The 20,713-nt window shown below is 37.3% G+C and overlaps 1 non-coding gene across 1 annotated transcript; it reads left to right on the top strand.

The window, feature by feature from the left end:
- The first annotated feature begins 6,363 nt into the window (after nt 1–6,363).
- On the top strand, nt 6,364–6,470 carry LOC121213098 (small nucleolar RNA R71). The gene has a single exon (XR_005908466.1). It is a non-coding gene; the product is annotated as a small nucleolar RNA R71 (small nucleolar RNA).
- The last annotated feature ends 14,243 nt before the right edge of the window (nt 6,471–20,713 follow it).

The following is a 20,713-nucleotide window of genomic DNA, read 5'->3' as shown; positions in this document are numbered from 1 at the left end:
AAATGTGTAAACCCTAACACTAATGAAAGTAAAAACTAGAATAATAGGGACATAGCAATAACAGTAAGGAATAAGACAACACCTAACTAAACAGATGGATGCAAATATAGGAGAATATAAGTACTAATAATAATAAAATAGGCTAAAGAAAAACTTGAAAAAGCCAGAAAACTAAAACAAAGTAGTAATAATAAAAGTGAAAATCATAATAATCCTAAATAGTAATAGTAATAATAATGAAGACTATCAAAAACTAAATAATTAACGAAAAATATACTAAACTCAAAATGAAATAACAATTAAGAAATAACAAAAAAATAAAGAAATAGAGGAGTAAATAAGTAAAATGAGATAAAATAGAGGTAAAGGTAAAACAGGAAACCATGGTCAATGGTCAGAGGTGCGGACGACAGTGGACAGAGATGGTGTGCGTGTGATGGAGGTGGAAGTTTAGGGGTAGAGGAAGAAGATGAAAGGGGAAAAGAAAGGGAAGGGAAAAGAAGAAAGGATGGGGAAGAAAGAAAGAGAAAGGAAAGGGAAGGGGGAAGGGGGTCGGCCGGCAGGGGAGGCGGCTGCTGGTGGGTCGACGTTTGGGGGCGCCAGGGTGGGGTTGTTTGAGGGCTGCGGTGGCTAAGGGGAAGCTTTGAGGAAGAAGAAAAAAGTGAAGGAAATATTAGGGTTTGGGGGTTAAAAAGGGGACACGGTCGTGTGAGGCCCGTTTTGGGCCACACGGCCGTGTGGCTCGAGTTTAGCCTATGTTTGTCGCAAAAATTGAATGCCCAATCGTCACATGGCCTAGGGACACGCCCATGTGTCTAGGCCGTGTGGTTCAAACAGTCGTGTCGTATGGCTGTGTTCTTCGTTGTTCGCTTCTTCCACGCCCGTGTGGTATCCCACATTCCCGTGTGTCTGAACACACGGCCATGTGCCTTGCTTGTGTACCTCTCTGACTAATTTAAAAAATTTTCTCCAGTTTTCACATAGCCTAGGATACGCTCGTGTGTCCATGCCGTGTGCTTCACACGACCGTGTGGATCAAATTTATGACCGTGTGACTCGATACTTGGAGATTGTTAGCCTTGTTTCCACACGGCCAAGGACACGCCCGTGTGTCCAGATAGTGTGGGTCACTATTCCTGCATAAAAAAAACACAAAAAATGGCTAAAAGAACTAGTTAGTAGTGTTAGTGCTCGGGTTGCCTCCCGAGAAGTGCTTATTTAGAGTCTAAGCTCGACTTCAATTTCGTGTGGTCACAGTGGACTGAGGAGTTGAAACTCCTCACCTCTGCTATCAATTTTATTAAAATAGGTTCTGAGTTGAGTATTATTTACCTTGAAAGTTCCGAATTCAGTATGTGTTACCTCGACTGTACCATGTGGTAAAGTATTCAATACCGTGAAGGAAATCGCTTCGTTTGTATTATGCTCTGAATTTGCAATTTGAGGGTCCTTTTCATCTAACAATACCTTATCCCCGACCTTAAATTTCTTTGTTTCACCCTATACTCATCATGGCGTTGCTTTGACTCCTTTCGTACTTTTGGTTTCTCCTTAACATGTGTCCGCCATTCATCTAGTTCATTAATTTGTAGTCTTCGTTTTTCGTGAATCGTTCTGTTTTTGTCACATGTACTAGAATGTGGCTCCATCACGTTCTTCCTAGGGGTTTCCTAAAAAGAAGTTTGAGCCAAAATGTTATTCATATCAACAGAACTTGTATAGCCATCTTGCTTACTAGATAACTTAGTCGAATCACGAGCTTGGAGAGTAATCGTGTCATCTCCTACACGAAGTATTAGTTCTCCTGTGCCAACATCAATGATAGTCCTAGCAGTTGCTAAAAAAGGCTGTCCTAAAATCAAAGGTACGTCATTATCCTCTTTCATGTCTAGAACAACAAAATCAATTGGGAATATAAATTTATCAATTTTTAACTAGCACATTTTCAATGATACCCCTAGGAAATCTAATTGTTTTATCTGTCAGTTGAATGCTCATCCTAGTTTGTTTTGGTTTCCCAAGACCTAGTAGTTTAAACATTTTATAGGGCATGACATTAATGCTCGCCCCTAGATCAACCAACTTATTATTAATATTTAAACTTCCAATTAAGCAAGGAATCGTAAAATTCCTTGGATCTTTCAACTTGTTCGGTATCTTATTATGTAGAATGGCTGAGCAAACTGTGTTTAATTCCACATGCGACGCATTATCTAACTTTCGTTTATTAGCCAAAAGCTCCTTTAAAAATTTCACTGTGTTTGGCATCTGTGAAAGATTTTCAATAAATGGTAAGTTAATATGTAATTTTTTTAACAATTTAAGCAATTTACCGAACTTTTCGTCTGTGTGGTCGTTCCTTGTCTCATTGGGGTATGGCACACGAGGTTTATAGTCATTGATTACTAGTTTCTATTTATCATTGCTTATATCAATCTTACCTTTATCTTTCACATTGTCTTGCCTCAATTTCGGTTCAGCTTCAACTAACCCTTTATCATTGTGCACAGTAATGGCATGAAGTTGCTCCCTTGGGTTAGTTTCAGTGTTACTTGGTAGGTCACCTTGTGGTCATTTAGAGATCAACTTAGCAAGCTGTCTTATTTGAGTTTCGAGCCCTTGCATCGACGCTTGTTGATTTTTAACTGCTATTTCGGTATTCTGAAAATGAGTTTCTGACACCGAGATGAATTTTGTAAGCTTATCTTCAAGGTTCGGTTTCTTATCTTGTTGGTATGGTGGTTGTCGAAAACTTAGAGGATGTTGTGGCCTTTGATTTCCCTGACCACCCCACGAGAAATTGGGATGTTTCCTCCAACCTGCATTATAAATGTTACTATACGGGTTTTGAGGTCTAGAATTGTTACCCATATAGTGGATTTGTTCCTCCTCGGTGCTAGGGTTAAAGGATGGATAATCTGTGTTGTGTACTCTTCCTCCATTTGAATCACACCTTATCACTGGATGTACCTGAGTAGAACCATACAAACCATCAATCTTTTTATTTAAAAGTTCTACCTGGTTAGATAGCATAGTGACCGCGTCGAGGTTGAAAACACCAGCTGCTTTTGTCAGCTTCGTTCTTATGACTTGCCCACTGATAGTTATTCAGTGACATCTCTTCAATAAATTCATAAGCCTCTTCAGGTTTTTTGTTGTTTAAAGTACCACTGGTAACTGCGTCGATAAGTTGCCTTGTTGAGGGATTCACACTGTTGTAAAAAGTCTGAACCTGTAACACCCTAAATTTGGGCCTAGAAGTTTTGGGCCTTGAGCATGGGAGCGGTTGAAGGCAACTTATAATATTTTGTTGTGCATGTAAATTTTGTTAATGAAGGCTTGTTTTAGTGGTTAAGTGTGCTGAGAAGTGTTGGAGAAGTCCTGGGTTCAAACTTGGACTCTGGCAAAAATTTTGGTTTAAGGTAAATCAAACCCTGGGTGTAGTAGGTAGGCCTTAAGAATATTGTTGGAGAAATTGTGCCACAAAAAAAGCCTTGTGGTCTAGTGGCAAAGTAGCGCCACATAAGAGGCAGGAAGATGGCGTCATAGAGTTGGCAACGAGGTCCAGGGTTCGAAACTCATGGCAATCAAAGAGCATTTATTTTGCTAACAGGAGGAGGCAAGAGTTGGTGTTGAATTTAAACTCTGATGATGGAGGGATCCCACATCGGGAAGCTAACATAAGAGTGGATACGAAGCTGGCTTTAAATAGAGAGAACCATGAGGAGAGTAAGGGTACCTTTCTTGGCTGATCCCTTTCGCTTTATGGCGTGCTCGTTTGGGTTGGGCGTCGGCTAAGAGTGCTCGGAGTGAGGATTAACTCCAGTCTCCTATCAGGTGTGTATTTCTCACTACTCTAGCTGTAGGACGGCTACTTTGGGCCGCGATGGGCTGAAAGGGGTCATATGGGCCCAATTGGATAAGTTGTTTGATTGTGTAGTAAATATTGGACTAGACTTGGTGAATCTCATATCTGTGGCTAGATTTGGGCTAAAAGGGCCACACGAGCGTGTGGGCCCATTTGGGCTGGGAATGGGCTTTAGGCCTATTCGTATTGTTATCCCTATTTAGAATACTTTAGTTTACAAAATTACTGAAATACCCTCGACTTGTAAAATTACCAAAGTACCCCTGGTTTATAAAATTACCGAAGCACTGTCGATTGTAAAATTACTGAAATACCCTCGATTTGTAAAATTACTAAAATACCCCTGTAGGGTAGAATTACTGAAATACCCCTGTAGGGTAGAATTATCGAAATACCCTTGTAGGGTAGAAATACCGAAATACCCCTATACGGTAGAATTACTGAATACCCTTGTAGGGTAGAATTACCAAAATACCCCTATAGGGTAGAATTACTAAAATACCCCTGTAGGGTAGAAATACCGAAATACCCCTGTAGGGTAGAAATACCGAAATACCCCTGTAGGGTAGAATTACTGAAATACCCTTATAGGATATAATTACCGAAATACCCCTGTAGGGTAGAATTACTGAAATACCCTTGTAGGATAAAATTACCGAAATACCCCTGTAGGGTAGAATTACTGAAATACCCCTGTAGGGTAGAGTTATCGAAATACCCCTATAGGGTAGAATTACTGAAATACCCCTATAGGGTAAAATTACTGAAATACCCCTGTAGGGTAGAATTACCGAAATACCCCTATAGGGTAGAATTACTAAAATACCCCTGTAGGGTAGAATTACCGAAATACCACTATAGGGTAGAATTACAGAAATACCCTTATAGGGTAGAATTACCGAAATACCCCTATAGGGTAGAATTACTGAAATACCCCTATAGGGTAGAATTACCGAAATACCCCTGTAGGGTAGAATTATTGAAATACCCCTGTAGGGTAGAATTACCTAGATACCCTCGTAGGTTAAAATTACCATTTTACCCCTAGGGTGTTAAATGACTATTTTGCCCTTGTGGGCAAGTGGCTAACTTGGACTGTGTGGTTGACGGATTTGATTGTGAATATTTGTTGGTGATATGAATGGCTTGACTGTGATTGTTTGATTCAAATATGGGCATAATATTCTGATTCTGTATGTTGTTTGCCATGACATGTATATCTGTTGCATGGGATATGGGTTATATTGATGGAGGAAGCGTTCTGGTGGCTATGCCACAAATATCTGTTCTGGTGGCTCTGCCACAATATCTGTATTTGATGACTTTGTCACAATATCTATTGACCGATCGATGGCTGAGTGCCGATCATGTTATCGAAGGCTGTGTGCCGTTATTGTAGGCTTCATGCTGATTATAGACCCATTATCAATGGCTGAGTGCCGATCATGTTACGAAGGCTGTGTGCCGTTATTGTGGGCTTCGTATCAATATTATGGGCTTCGTCCCGATTATAGACCCGTTATCAATGGCTTTGTGCCACGTATTCTGTTAGTGGCTTTGCCACATTATTTGATTCTGGTGGCTCTGCCACAATATCTGTATCTGGTGACTCTGTCAAAATATCAGTTCTGGCAGCCATACTGCAAATTCTGTGGCATGGAGCGGATGGGTGGTCGAGTTGTCTCCCCACATGGTATAAGGTTGGTACTGGGGTGTACACGGCTGGACATGGGTTGGGTTTTCTGTATACATGAAATATCTGTTCTGTATCTGTTATGGGCCTATGGGCTTCATTCTGAATTTGATTCTGTGGTTTGATTCTAGTTCTGATAATGTTTCTTATTCTGTAATGGGCTAAAGCCTATCTGGTACTGTCTATTATAAGGGGCTAAGGCCCAGTTGATATTGAAACTGTAAGTAGGGCTGGGGCCAGACTTTTAATTCTTTTATATGACTGACTGTACCTTTTATATAGTAGGGGATTTCACACTGAGTTTTCGTAAACTCACCCCGTTTATTAACCTTTCAGGTAATTTTCAGCCTTAGACAGATCGGAGCTGCGAGGGGCTTGGAAGAAGCCACACGCACTGTTTATGTTACAGTTTTGATTATTACTTTTAAATGTATTTATGTGGGTTGTAGTAAAGCCGTTGTAATTTTTTGGATTTCAAATTTAGAATTTTATTTATTGTTCTTATAATTTCTAGTATTAGAACACGATTTTCCAAAACAACTACTGTTGTTCAAAACATCACGTATCTGCAATTGTTTTTAAATTAAGCTTCCGCAACTACCAAGATTTTTACAAAGTTGTTAAGAATGTTATTCAGTTGAGGTTTTCTAGCAAGGTTTAAAAAGGGTATAAGTTTTTAATTATTAAGAAGGGTTTTTAATGGAAACATGGTTTTCAAAAAACACTTCAATGTGACACGCCAGATTCGAGCCAAACTTCCAGGCCGGGTTTGAGGTGTTACAGAACCTGCAGCCATAGAGGTAACCCATGGTGAGGGCACCTTTTCAATAGATCTTTGTACCTCTCCCATGCATCATAAAAGGTTTTTAAATCCATCTGCACAAAAGAAGAGATATCATTCCTTAGTTTAGCCGTTTTAGCCAGAGGAAAATATTTAAGTAAGAATTTTTGAGTCATTTGTTCCCAAGTGGTGATTGACCCTCATGGTAACGAGTTCAACAACTGTTTAGCTTTATTCCTTAATGAAAAAAGAAATAACGGCATCGTCAGAAACACCATTAGTCTTAAAGGTGTCAGAAAATTCCAGAAAATTTGCTAAATGAGTGTTTGGATCCTCGTCCTGCAAACCATCAAGCTGAACAAACTGTTGTATCATTTGAATCGTATTAGGTTTCAATTTAAAATTATTTGCAGCAACAAGAGGTCTAACTATACTCGATTCAGCTCCTGTTAAATTAGTTTTAGCATAATCATACATAGTACGAGGAGAAAGGTTCTGATCTACTGGATTTGTAGCAACCACATGAGGTAACGTATTATTCTGATTAAAAGCCATCTCCTTGGTTGTGGTATGGATATCAGCCTCTCGCTCTTCCTCCATGTATTGTAGGCTTCGCCATATTTCTCTTTAGTTTCTGTGATCTATGCTCTCGATCTCACTGTCAAAAAGCAAAGGTCCTGACGGGTTTCTTCTAGTCATAAACTATAAAAACCTACCAGAAGTAAAGAAAATAAAATTTAGTAAATAAAAACAAAATTAAATTGCAATAAAAATAAAAAAGGCTAAAGTAATAAAAATTAAGTGTTCCTTATATCTTAGTCCCCGGCAATGGTGCCAAAAACTTGATGGTCGTAAAACTAAAAATTTGACTAAGGCAAGCGTACCTATCGAACAGTAGTATAGCTATGGTGAGACCGAGAATATCGTATCCACGAGGACTAAAAGTACTAGTAATTACTATCTTTTTATTATCTAACCTAAGAATTAAAGGACGTTATTAAACTAAAACTAATTATCTAATTAACTAAGATTACGACGGAGATTAAAATTGGGAAACACTTTCTAGAAAACTGATGGAGAAGACAATACCCAAGGAAGAATCCACCTAGACTTTACTTATTACTTCTAAATTCGACGATTTATTCACTTGACTTAATTCGTAGAAATCCATGATTTATGTTAATATCTCTCTCGAGACTAAAAACAACTGACTCTAGGTTGATTAATCGAAATCTCTTTCTAATTAAAACCCCTATTGTCGCATTAAATCGATCTATGGATTCCCTTATTAGATTTGACTCTAATCTGGTAGATTTATGTCGTCCTATCTCTAGGATTGCATGCAACCCCGCTTAATTATGAATGATCTACTCTTAAATAAGGACTTTTTCTCCACTGATTAAGCACATCAAAAACTTGAATTAATATCCTGGAATATTAAAGTAAGGATTAAACTCATAATTAAGAATAAGAACAAGTATTCATCATATAATTCAAAGACTAATAAGATTCATCTTAGGTTTCATCTCCTTTAGGTATTTAGGGAGTTTAGTTCATAATAATGGACTCAAAAATTGGAAAACAACAAAACATAAAAAAACCCAAAGAACTTCTAAGATATTGGATGGAAATCTTCAGTCTTAATGTAGATCCTCATTCTGAGCTGATCCTGATGGCTGTTCTTGAGTATTTTCTGCCTTCTATTCTCCGCGTCCCTCTTAATCCTCTTCTAGGGTGTTTATATAGACTTTGGAATGCTCAAAATAGCCCAAAATTAGCCTTTTTCGAGTAGAATTAGACTTGGGTTTAATAGGGACACGACCGTGTGCCACGCCCGTGTGAAAGTGCACAAGCCGTGTGCAATTTTGAGTTGGTTTTTAGTCGACACGGCCATGACACAGGGGCATGTGGTCTACCCGTGTGTCACACACGGGTGTGTGGATCACCCGTGTAGAAGTGCCTAGGTTGTGTGAAACACTGATTAGGCCCAATTTGTCCATTTTTGTCCCGTTTCTTGCTCTTTTTGCCTTTCAATGCTCGCCTAAGTATAAAACATGAATTTAAAGGATTAGAAGCATCAAATTCAATGAAACCAAGGAAAAATCATCCATAAATATGCCAAGCATGGGGTAAAAATATGTATATATTATGGTTTATCACCTTTAAGCAACACGGCAGTGTGTCCCTACTCGTATGGGCAAAAAGAGGCCATTTACAAGGCCAAAAGGCCTCCCTATAAAGGTCCTCCCTACAAGCATCAAAATCAAAACATTTTGTACCAAATTTTCAACTAATTCACAACCAAAACATACACCATTCATGCTATATCATTATCAACAAATTTCATGCTTATAATCCATACTAAATCATGCCAAATCATAAGCCAAAATCATACCAAAACATATGATTCATAATCTTACTAATTTCTCAATTAAATAATACCAAAACTTACCAAATTGACCAATTCATTAGGCTATACATATACACCAAAATTTTCCATTTTTGCATCACACATCATATACCAAAATCAAACCATAAGTTCAACTATAATCAAGCCATATCACATGGCTAAATATACACTTCACAAAACATATTCAAATACTTCTAGCCTATACATGCCATACTTCAATATATACACTTTCAAAAGGTACCAAAATAGAGTTTGATAGTGTGGTGATGACCCTCGACGATCCCCGAGCTCTCGGTAGCTTCGATATCAATAAAACAATTGAAAGACACAGAACGTAAGCTTTCAAAAGCTTAGTAAGCCATATACAAACAAACTTATCACATGTCACAAATATAAACAACTCATTCATATGAATCATGACATAATTCAATAACAAGCTCATATTTCTCATTAGCTCAAATGTTCATATCTATTTGCTAGTCAGTACTTCACATTTCCATGTAGTTCACATATCAAAGAATCATATTCATACTCACCTTTCATTGCCAAATTCCATATACAGTTCATACGTACCTGAAGCGGATATACATTCATATATTTATTCATTCTCGGAGTGCCCGTTAAACTGTTTGGAATCAATAAGGATACTGGGATAGCTCGGAAAGCTCGTACAATGCCAATGGCCCAGATGTGGTCTTACATGTAATCAAATATTGATTCCACTATCCCAAACAGGGTCTTATACGAAATCAAATACGATGCTGATGTTTCAGACATGGTCTTACACGTAAATCTCATATCGATCCCAACGTCCCAGATGTGGTCTTACACAAAATCACCTATCAGAATCCTATGTCATGACATATGTATCCTAACTATTCCTTTGGTTTATACAGGGCTTTTCGGACGTCGTCACATTATCAAAACTTTCTCGGATATCACATATTCAACTCTTATATAGCCATTCATCACAGTTCAATGTCATATAAACATAAATAAATCAACTCAAACACGTATATTTGTATATTGACTTACCTCATACAGATTCGAACGAACGGAATCGACTACTCAATGACATTCGACTTTCCCCGGTCTAATTCCATTTTCTTTGGTTCTTGATCTAAACACATTCAAATTTTACTTATTCAATCTCACATTCATTCAAATCAATTCATAAACACATATTTAGGGCATTTTACAAATTAACCTTCACATTTTCACATTTTAATACTTTAGTCTCTAATTCATAGAATCACAAAATACACAAAATTTCTTTTTCCACATACATGGCCGAATATTCATAGTGTTCATATTAGCCTACATATTTCATTTATTTCACATTTTAGTTCCTCAAAATCTCATTTTTACAATTTAGCCCAAATTACTCAAATTCATAAAAAATTAAAAGACAATATATTAACCCAACAGATATCTTTCATTTTCCATAAACTAACTTCACAAAGCTTACAATTTCTTCAATGGCATAACTCAAATCATCAACAAAATAAAAAATTGAGACATGGGCTTAATAGATTTCTAAGCAACGATCACAAAAATGTAGATATTATCAAAAACTGATCAAAAATCATACCTCAATAAGCTAAGATTAGTGCCGAACCCTAGCAAGCTTATTCTTTCATCTTTTTCTTTCAATTTTTAGCAACAAAGTATGATAATGGCTAAATTTTATGTTTGTCTTATTTTTATTAACTTAAATACTAATTTACTTATATAACCTTGATTATAAAACATGAATCCATTTAATTCATGTCCATAATAGTCCACTCATAAGTTAAATGGTCTATTAACCATATAAATACCTCTCATTTAAAGAGACATAGAAATTAAGCACTTTAACAATTAGCAAACCATATTTACATTTTACGCGATTAGATCCTTTTATCAAATAAGCACACAAACAATCAAATTTTCGTACAAAATTTTCGCAGATATCAATTCACATATAATAAGCATGAAAAATAATATTAAAATATTTTTTAGACTCAAATTTGTGGTCTCAAAACCACTATTCTGATTAGGGTCTAAATCGAGTTGTTACAACTCTTCCCTCTTAGGGATTTTTGTCCCCAAAAATCTTATCATTGATTAGATTCGGATATTGGTGTCTCATAGCATCTTCGGGCTCTGACGTAGCCTCTTCAACACTGTGTCGGCGCACAACACTTTAATTAACTAAAGTTTCTTATTTCGCAATTCTTTAACCTCACGTGCCAAGGTACGGATCGATTCTTCTTAATAGGTCATACCAGAATGAATTTCTATCTCAGACGAAGAAATCACATGCGAGGGATTAGATCTGTATCGTCTAAGCATCGATATGTGAAACACATTATGAATCTTTTCTAACTCGGATGGCAATAACAATCTATTTGCAACCGGTCTGACACACTCTATAATCTCATACGGCCCAGTGAACCTCGAACTCAATTTGCCTTTACGGCCGAACTGAAGTACTTTCTTCCACGGAGATACTTACAAAAACACTTTTTCACCAATCTCAAATTCAATATCTTTTCGTTTCAAATCTGTATATGATTTCTGACGATCGAAAACTTCTTTCAGACTCTTTAAAATTGTTTTTACTTTCAGTTCAGTCTCTTTTGCCAAATCGACCCCGTGTATCTTATTTTCATTGAGTTATGACCAATACAATGGTGTACAACATTTTCTACCATATAAGGCTTCGTACGGTACCATTTTGATGCTCGATTGAAAACTATTATTGTATGCAAATTCAATCAATGGAAAATACTATTCCCATGTACTTTTGAACTCAAGAATGCAACATCTCAACATATCCTCGAGAATCTGAATAATCCGCTGAGATTGACCATCCGTTTGCAAGTGAAAAGCAGTACTGAAGTGCAATTTTGTACCTAAAGCATCTTGCAATTTCTTCCAAAACCTCGAAGTGAATCTCGGATCTCTATCTAACACAATAGGCAATGGCACCCCGTGCAATCTTACAATATCAAAAATATATAACTCAGCTAATTTATCAAGCGAGTAGTCAGATCGTACCAGAATAAAATGAGCTGATTTCGTCAATTGATCAACCATAACCCAGATCGCATCTTTCTTTTTCGGAGATAAGGGTAAACCCAAAACAAAATCCATCGTCACTCTATCCTATTTCCATTCGAGAATCATAATCGGTTGTAACAGACTAGATGGGACCTGATGCTCAGCTTTAACTTGCTGATGGATTAAACATTTTGAAACAAAGTCAGAGATATCTATTTTCATTTCGGACCACCAATAACACTATTTCAAATCATTATAAATTTTCTTACTACCCGGATGTACAGATAAACAATTACTGTGAGCTTCATTCAAAATCATCTGAATCAATTCTAGATTTTTTGAAATACAAATCCGACCTCAGAATCTTAGACAATTATCATTATCAATTCTATATTCAGAATCAGAATTCAATTTACACTGAGCTCGTTTTGCTATTATCTCATTATCAACTTTCTGAGCATCAATAATCTGTTGTAAAAACAACGGTATCACTTTCAATTATGCTAAAATCGAACCATTATCGGACAAAACTAAATTAGTATTCATTGCATACAAAGCAAACAATGATTTCTGACTTAAAGCATCAGCAACAACATTTGCTCTTCCCGGATGATAATCAATAAGAAGCTCGTAATCTTTTAGCAATTGTAGCCATTTTCTCTATTGCAGGTCCAAATCTTTCTGAGTCATCAGATATTTCAAACTTTTATGATCAGAATATACATGACATTTCACACCAAACAAATAGTGGCGCCAAATCTTCAAAGCGAATACAATAGCTACTAATTCAAGGTCGTGTGTCGGACAATTCTTTTCATGCGACTTTAACTGTCTCAAGGCATAAGCTATGACTTTGCCTTCCTGTATCAAAACACTACCCAGACCATTCAACGATGCATCACTGTAAATAACAAATTCTTTACCCGATTCTGGTTGTACTAACACTGAAGCTTCAGTCAATAGGGCTTTCAACTGATCAAAGCTTTTCTGACACTTTTCAGACCATTCAAATTTTTCATCTTTTTGAAGCAATTTGGTCAATGGAGTCACAATCATCAAAAAGCCTTTCAAAAATCGTCTATAATAATCGGCAAGTCCTAGAAAACTGTGAACTTTAGAAACATTTTTCAGAGGCTTCCAATCTAGGATAGCTGAAATTTTGCTTGGATCAACTCGGATACCTGATGCTGACACGATATGGCCCAGAAAATCGACTTCTCGTAACTAGAATTCACATTTTCTAAACTTCGCATATAATTACTTATCTCGCAAAGTTTGTAGCACTATTCTCAAGTGTTCAGCATGTTCAGTTTCACCATGTGAATAAATTAAAATGTCATCAATGAATACGATAACAAATCGATCTAAATACGGTCTCAAAATTCTGTTAATCAAATCCGTAAAAACAGTAGGTGCATTCGTTAATCCGAAGGGCATAACTAAAACCTCATAGTGTCTGTACCTCGTTCTGAATGTAACTTTCAAAATGTCTGAATTTTTTACTCTCAATTGATAATAACCTGATCTAAGATCTATCTTTGAAAACACAGTAGCTCCTTTCAATTGATCAAACAAATTGTTAATTCGGAGTAGAGAATATTTGTTCTTGATAGTCACTTTATTCAACTGACGATAATCAATAAACATTCTCATCGTACTATATTTCTTTTTCACAAATAGAACAAGAGCACCCCAAGGTGAGAAACTCGATCGTGTAAACCCTCTATTGGTCAATTCTTGTAATTGAGACTTTAATTCTTTTAACTCGGTCAGAGACATTCTATACGGAGCTTTCAAAATCAGAGTAGTTCTCGGTACTAAAGAGACATTCTATATGGAGCTCTCAAAATCAGAGTAGTTCCCGGTACTAACTCTATGCCAAATTTAACTTCTTAGATCGGAGGTAATCCCAAAAGTTCTTCAGGAAACACATCAGGGAATTCACAGACAACAGGCATTGATTCAATTTTCTTTTCTTTCACTTTCGAATCGATCACATAGGCTAAGTAGGCTTCACAACCCTTTTTCACATAATTCTGAGCTTTCATCGATGAAATCACAGTTGGTAACCTATTCAAATCACTAGATTCAATTCGGACAATTTCATCATTCTTGCATCTCAAATCAATAGTTTTACGTTTGCAATTCACAATTACATCATTCAAAGTTAACCAATCCATACCCAAAATTATATCAAACTTATCAAAAGGTAATAACATCAGATCAACCAGAAAGAAAAAATCTCGAATCATCAACGGATAATTCTTACACACTTTGTCAACCAAAACACACCGGCTTAAGGGTTCGATACTCTAATTACAAATTCAGTAGACTCTATAGGCAAAGTCTTACTGGATACTAAATTCATGCATATATACGAATGCGTTGATTCTATATCAATCAATGCAATCACAGAGGTATCACAAATATTGAAAGTACTGTTATAACATTGGGAGACGAAGCTTTCTCACGAGCTCGAATGACATATGCTTTGGTTGGTGCTCTAGCCTCAAATTCTACAGCAGTATCTATAATCCCTCTTTGACTACCACTCACATTTCCCGTATTTCTAGGAGGTCTACCACTAGCTACGTTACTGCTTGGCCTCGAATTTTGCACAATCTTTTGCTCAATAGACTCGAGACAATCTCGAATAAAATGATATAAAGATCCACATTTGAAACAAGGTCAATCATACAATCTACAATTCCCAGGATGTCTTTTACCACAGTGTTTATACTCGGGTCGATTGGATCAGACATTTCCAACACTTGCAGTAGAAGTAGTTGGAGCTCTAAAGCTCGAATGCGATCTAGCACGATCTCTACTCGAATGCCCCACATTAGCCTTTGAATGGCTATAATAATCTCGGAATTTCTTTAACACAGACTAAAATAACTAGCTCAATGATCTTTTTCGTACCTCTCAAGCTTTCGAGTTGGTTTTTCTTTTCTCTCTCCTGAGTTCTTTAGCTTTACATGCTCGTTCAACAAGCACAACAAAGTCTTTTATCTCCAGAATTCTGACTAACAAACAAATATCTTCATTCAAGCCATCCTCGAATCTCTTGCACATAATTGCTTCAGTCGAGACATATTATCATACATACTGGCTCAGTCTCACAAATTCTCACTCGTGTTCTGTAACAAACATACGACCCTGTTTCAATTCAACAAACTCTTTGCATTTCTGATCGATAAATCTCTGACTGATGTATTTCTTTTGAAATTTAGCTTGAAAGAAATCCCAGGTGACTCGTTCTCTCAAAACCACGGTTAGTAGTGTCTTTTATCAATGATATGTCGTATCTCTCAAAAGCAAAACGGAACACTTAAGGCATTCGTCTGGAGTCAATGACAATTCATCGAACACTCTTATCATTTTCTCAAGCCAGAATTCAACTCTCTTAGCATCACCATTATTAGTAGCACGAAACTATTCGGCCCCATATTTTCTAATTTTGTCAACTGGAGGCCTATTCAACTGAATCGGATTAGCTTGTAGCATGACAGGGACTTGCGAAGGATTGAGCAGGGGTGAAGGTTGTGACATAGCTATATTAGTTCTCATATATTGCGTGAACCAATCGTTCATCATTTGGTAAAAAGCTTGCTTAGCTTCTCTCTCGTGGCTACTCGTAACAGGTCAAGAATCGAATGGTACTATCCCTTGAGCGAGAGCAGGTGAGTTACTCTCGACATCGTCAGCTACGGCTCGTTCGGGATCCATTTACTATATAAAATTCATTGTCAGGATTCATCACACAATCCCAATTCATAAATATGGCACATATAGCTAGACTTACATACGCTATGTTAGTCCTAGAATCAACTAAACCGAAGCTCTGATACCAACCAAATGTAACACCCCTAAACCGTATGCATCGCCGGACTAGGGTTAAGAGGAATTACTGGACATATTAGAATATTTCGCATTCATTTCAGAATCATCATAGAATTATAGTCACACAGCATTACAGAGTCTTTTATATAGTTCAACGAGACATTAAACATGCTTTAGAAAAGGGTCGCAACTAAACCGGGCACATACAAAATTTTTCAAAACTTAAACATTTTTCAAAGTTATAAAGGTCACACGCCCGTGTGAACAGGCCGTGTGCCTCACACGGCATTAGACATGCCTGTGTGTCTAGGCCATGGCAAAACAAAGCATACATACTAACTTGTCCACATGGCCACAAGACACGCTTGTGTGCCAGGCCATGTGAAAATTAAGGAGGCTACTAACTTGGGTCACATGGCCAGTCACATGCCCATGTGCCTAGCCTGTGCTTGAAACTAACTTAGCCACACGGCCTGGCATACTCCCGTGTGTGCGACCGTGTGGTCTACCTAGACTCATTTCGAAATGGCCTTCGAGCAACACGGCAATGTGTCCCTACCCATTCAACAGCTCAAAATCAATAAGGATACTCAGATAACTCGAAAAGCTCGTACAATGCCAACGTCCCATATGTGGTCTTACATGTAATCAAATATCGATTCCACTGTCCCAGATAGGGTCTTATACAAAATCAAATATGATGCCGATGTTCCAAACATGGTCTTACATGTAAATCTCATATTTATACCATCGTTCCAAATGTTGTCTTACACGAAATCACATATCAAAATCCTGTGTCATGACATATGTATCGTAACTATTCCTATGGTTCGTACAAGGCTTTTCGGACGTCATCACATTATTAGAACCTTCTCGGATATCACATATTTAGCTTTTATATAGCCATTCATCATAGTTCAATGTCATATAAACATAAACAAATCAACTCAAACACATTTATTTGTATATTCACTTACCTCGTACAGATTCAAACGAATGGAATCGACTACTTAACGACTTCCGACTTTCCTGGTCTAATTCCATTTTATTTGGTTCTTGGTCTAAACACATTCAAATTTGACTTATTTAATCTCACATTCATTCAAATCAATCCATAAACACATTAGGGTATTTTACAAATTAACCTTCACATTTTCACATTTTAACACTTTATTCCCTAATTCACAAAATCACAAAATACACAAAATTTCCTTTTGCACATACTTGGTTGAATATTCATAGTGTTCATATAAGCCCACATATTTCATTTATTTCACATTTTAGTCCCTCAAAATCTCAGTTTTACAATTTAGCCCAAATTACTCAAATTCATAAAAAATTTAAAGACAAAACATATTAACCCAACACATATCTTTCATTTTCCATCAACTAACTTCACAAAGCTTATAATTTCTTCAATGGCATAACTCAAAATAAGAAATTGAGACATGGGCTTAAGAGATTTCTAAGCAACGATCACAAAAACGTAGAACTTATCAAAAAACGATAAAAAATCATACCTCAATTAGCTAAGATTAGTGTCGAGCCCTAGCAAGCATATTCTTTTATCTTTTTTCTTTAATTTTCGGCAACAAAGGATGATAATGGCAAAATTTTATGTTTGTTTTATTTTTATTAACTTAAATACTAATTTACTTATATAACCTTGTTTATAAAACATGAAATCTATTTAATTCATCTCCATAATAGTCCACTCATAAGTTCAATGGTCTATTAACCACATAAGGATATCTCATTTAAAGAGACATAGCAATTAATCACTTCAACAATTGGCAAGCCATTTTTACATTTTACGCGATTAGGTCCTTTTATCAAATAAGCACACACAAATGATCAAATTTTCATTCGAAATTTTGACAGATATCAATTCACATATAATAAGCACGAAAAATAATATTAAAATATTTTTTGACTCAGATTTGGTGTCCCAAAGCCACTATTTTGACTAGGGTCTAAATCGGTTAGTTACAATCAAAGTTTAAAATCCAGTCAGTACCGGTTGTTTGTGAGTTTCCTAGTGTAACACCCCAAACTCGGCCTAGATGTTATGGCCGAATCTGGTGTGTTAATCAAAGCGTCATTCTAAAATTGAGTTGTCGTTAAAAGCTCATTTCTATGATTAAAACCTTTTGCTCAAGGTTAGCAAATCATCTCATAAAAAATGTTTACTTAATACCTGACATTGATACTTTAAGTTATTTCAAATCGCGAAAGCTACTAAAGTTTGAAATATAAATACGTCTGTTTTAAATGTTTTTGAAATTATAAAAGTCTACAATAGAGCATCAACGGTTGTGTGGCCACCTCCGAGTCTCTTGCGGCTCCAAATCGCCTAAGGTTGGGGATTACTTGTACAGTTAGACAGAAGGGTGAGTTTACGAAAACTCAGTGTGTAATCCCTTATAATACAAACAGTCAGACATACAATATGCAGAAACAGACTGGCCTGAGCCTATCACAGAAACAGTATCAGGTGGCTTAGCCCATTAACAGAATCAGGTGGCTTAGCCCATTAACAGAATCAGGTGGGCCTAAGCCCAATACAGAATCAGTACCAAATGTAGATATGCAGACAGATATCCAACCCAGTCCAACCAATACACCACCCGTACCAACCAACACACCATGTGGGGATAAAATCGACCCACCCAGCCAACACACCAAGCTTAGCACCGATTGCGGGACTAAGTTAACAGAACGGCTCAACGCCATAGATAGAACGGCTACAGGCCATAAATATCGTAGCAATGCTACCAGTTAATAGATCGGCTATAAGCCATAAGTCTCGCAGAAAGACCAAAAGCCTTGTACAGAACAACTACGAGCCGTACACTTCTTTCATCAATATTAACCCAACCCCATGTAGGATGACATGTCATAGTAACATATGCGAATATAGGATTTCATGCTCGATATCAATCATATAACTATCATACATACATTAGTCAACCTACCACTAGGGGTGTAACAGACATCTCGTTAGGTAGGGGTAAAACCGTGATTTTACCTCAAGGGGTATTTTGGTCATTTTACCAATATTGGGGTCTCAATACTTATTATGACCTCCTAGAAGGTTGATCGTTGCTTCGAGTGACTCAGATAACCTACATGGCCAGGAAAGTGTATATAGGCTAAAAACCCCTATTGGGCCCAAGTGGGCTTACTTGCTCGTATGGCCCATTTAGTCTAGATTCACATACGACATTGCGAGCATCATAAGCCAACTTATCAATGATCACTTACCGAGATTTTACTTGTGTGGGCCCATAATCCCATTGGGCCCACGCGGCCCATTTCGATCCATCGAGGCCCATAACGGCCCCACTCCACGAAAACGCACGTAGTGGCCTCTGCAGTCTGCTACCCATGATTTGGGGCGTGGTTCGCCCTATGTGCATTCGCACGCTCGTGAAGCCCCGAATGCTGAGGTTCCAGTATTTTAGCTTTTCGGATTTTGCCAATTTCCAACAAAGAAGGGCGTAAATACACACCTTCCTGACCCTTTGAAAGTAAAGGATTTCGATGTACAGTCACACACCCTTTTCGAAATAGTGCAGAAACCCCCAAATGTCAAACCTATTATAACAGTAACTTCGATTAAAACCTTAACACATGAATTGACAGAATCTTAATCAAGACTTGATCGAATGATTACCTACTTGAGCCTTGCTTGATCGGATGCCCCTAGCCTTCTTAGACTACTAATAGAATCGATCACCCGATTAATTGTGTATCTGCCTGACCACAGATTCTATTAAAAGATTGAAAAAAATCAAAAGATTTAGGAACCCGGCACCAAAATAATCAGCTAAGATCCTACAATATTAGCCCTAATGATTACCTTAGATTGTGAGATAAGAAAAGGATTGACTACCACTGCGATCTTTGACAAACCCCTTCACCCATTACAATGATCTAAAATAGAAAGTACCACCATCATCATCGGGGAGGAAAAAGGGATTCGACCACGCGTGAATAACCAAAGGAAACATTTATTAAAGAAAGAGAAAATGCTTAGCATCCAACAACACAAGAAAGAAAAAGAGCTTACCAAAAGTCTAGGTGACCTCCAAACCGCGACCGACCACAGCGAAAGAAGAACGAGATTGCTATTTAGTTCAAGGCTATGAGCCGAAGGGAAACAGGAAGAGAAATAGAGATTCAGCTTAGTATCAAAAGAATATGGTATTGTGAGAGAGAAGTTCAGTTGTGAAGAAAAACCAAAAGAAATAGTAAGAAGAAGAACTATTCGACCCTAGAGAAACTGAGAAGAAAAACAACAACATATGATTGGAGAGGGGTTGAATTGGGTCGAGAGAGAATAGAAGCAGAGAGATGTTAAGTTCGACCAAAGAAGAATGGGAGAAAAGACTTCAAAAAGAAATAATTAGAATTAGGCACTTGATGTCTTGTATTTCCGGTAGAGTGACCAAAAGCCAAACGAGTAATAATGTTGAAAGAAAGGAGGACCCGAATGGTGAAAAAAAATGCCAAAATAAGAAAACAAAACCCGAAAATACTAGAAGAAGTCAGCACCTACTCACTCTCACATTGTCGAAGTGCACCAAATGGGTTCCCTTAGCCGAATTTGCACATAGAAGTTGCACAATTCGGCTACAACACTCCTTTCCTCCAAATCCCTTGAAAATCTCCTCAAATCTTTCCACTTATCCCTCATTGATATCCTCCATAACAACCTCCAAGACCCATTCAAACTCTCATCCAATAGAGTTCAAAACCACCTCAAACTCCTGGTACCTCATGATAGCAAAATAAATATCCTTTTTGCTTGCAATGGGATTTGAACCCAAGCCCCCCTCAATAGCTCAACATGCCATTTGCCTCCTTGCCATAGGCTCTTTTGTGTCACACTTTATCCTCAATTATTTATAATGTCTTATAATGTCTATAGGCCAAAGTTCAGGTTCTTTTAAAAGAAAAACCAAAATAAATTGCAAGAGACAAGACTTGAACCCAGGCTCCCTAGCAACCTTAATGACACCACAACCACTAGACCACATGTTTCCTTGTGTCATTTACTTAACACAATAA

This window comes from Gossypium hirsutum, chromosome A13 (assembly GCF_007990345.1).
Source record: "Gossypium hirsutum isolate 1008001.06 chromosome A13, Gossypium_hirsutum_v2.1, whole genome shotgun sequence".
Taxonomy (NCBI): Eukaryota; Viridiplantae; Streptophyta; class Magnoliopsida; order Malvales; family Malvaceae; genus Gossypium; species Gossypium hirsutum.
Note: the sequence above shows the minus strand (reverse complement) of the source record. Positions and strands in the feature narration are given on the sequence as shown.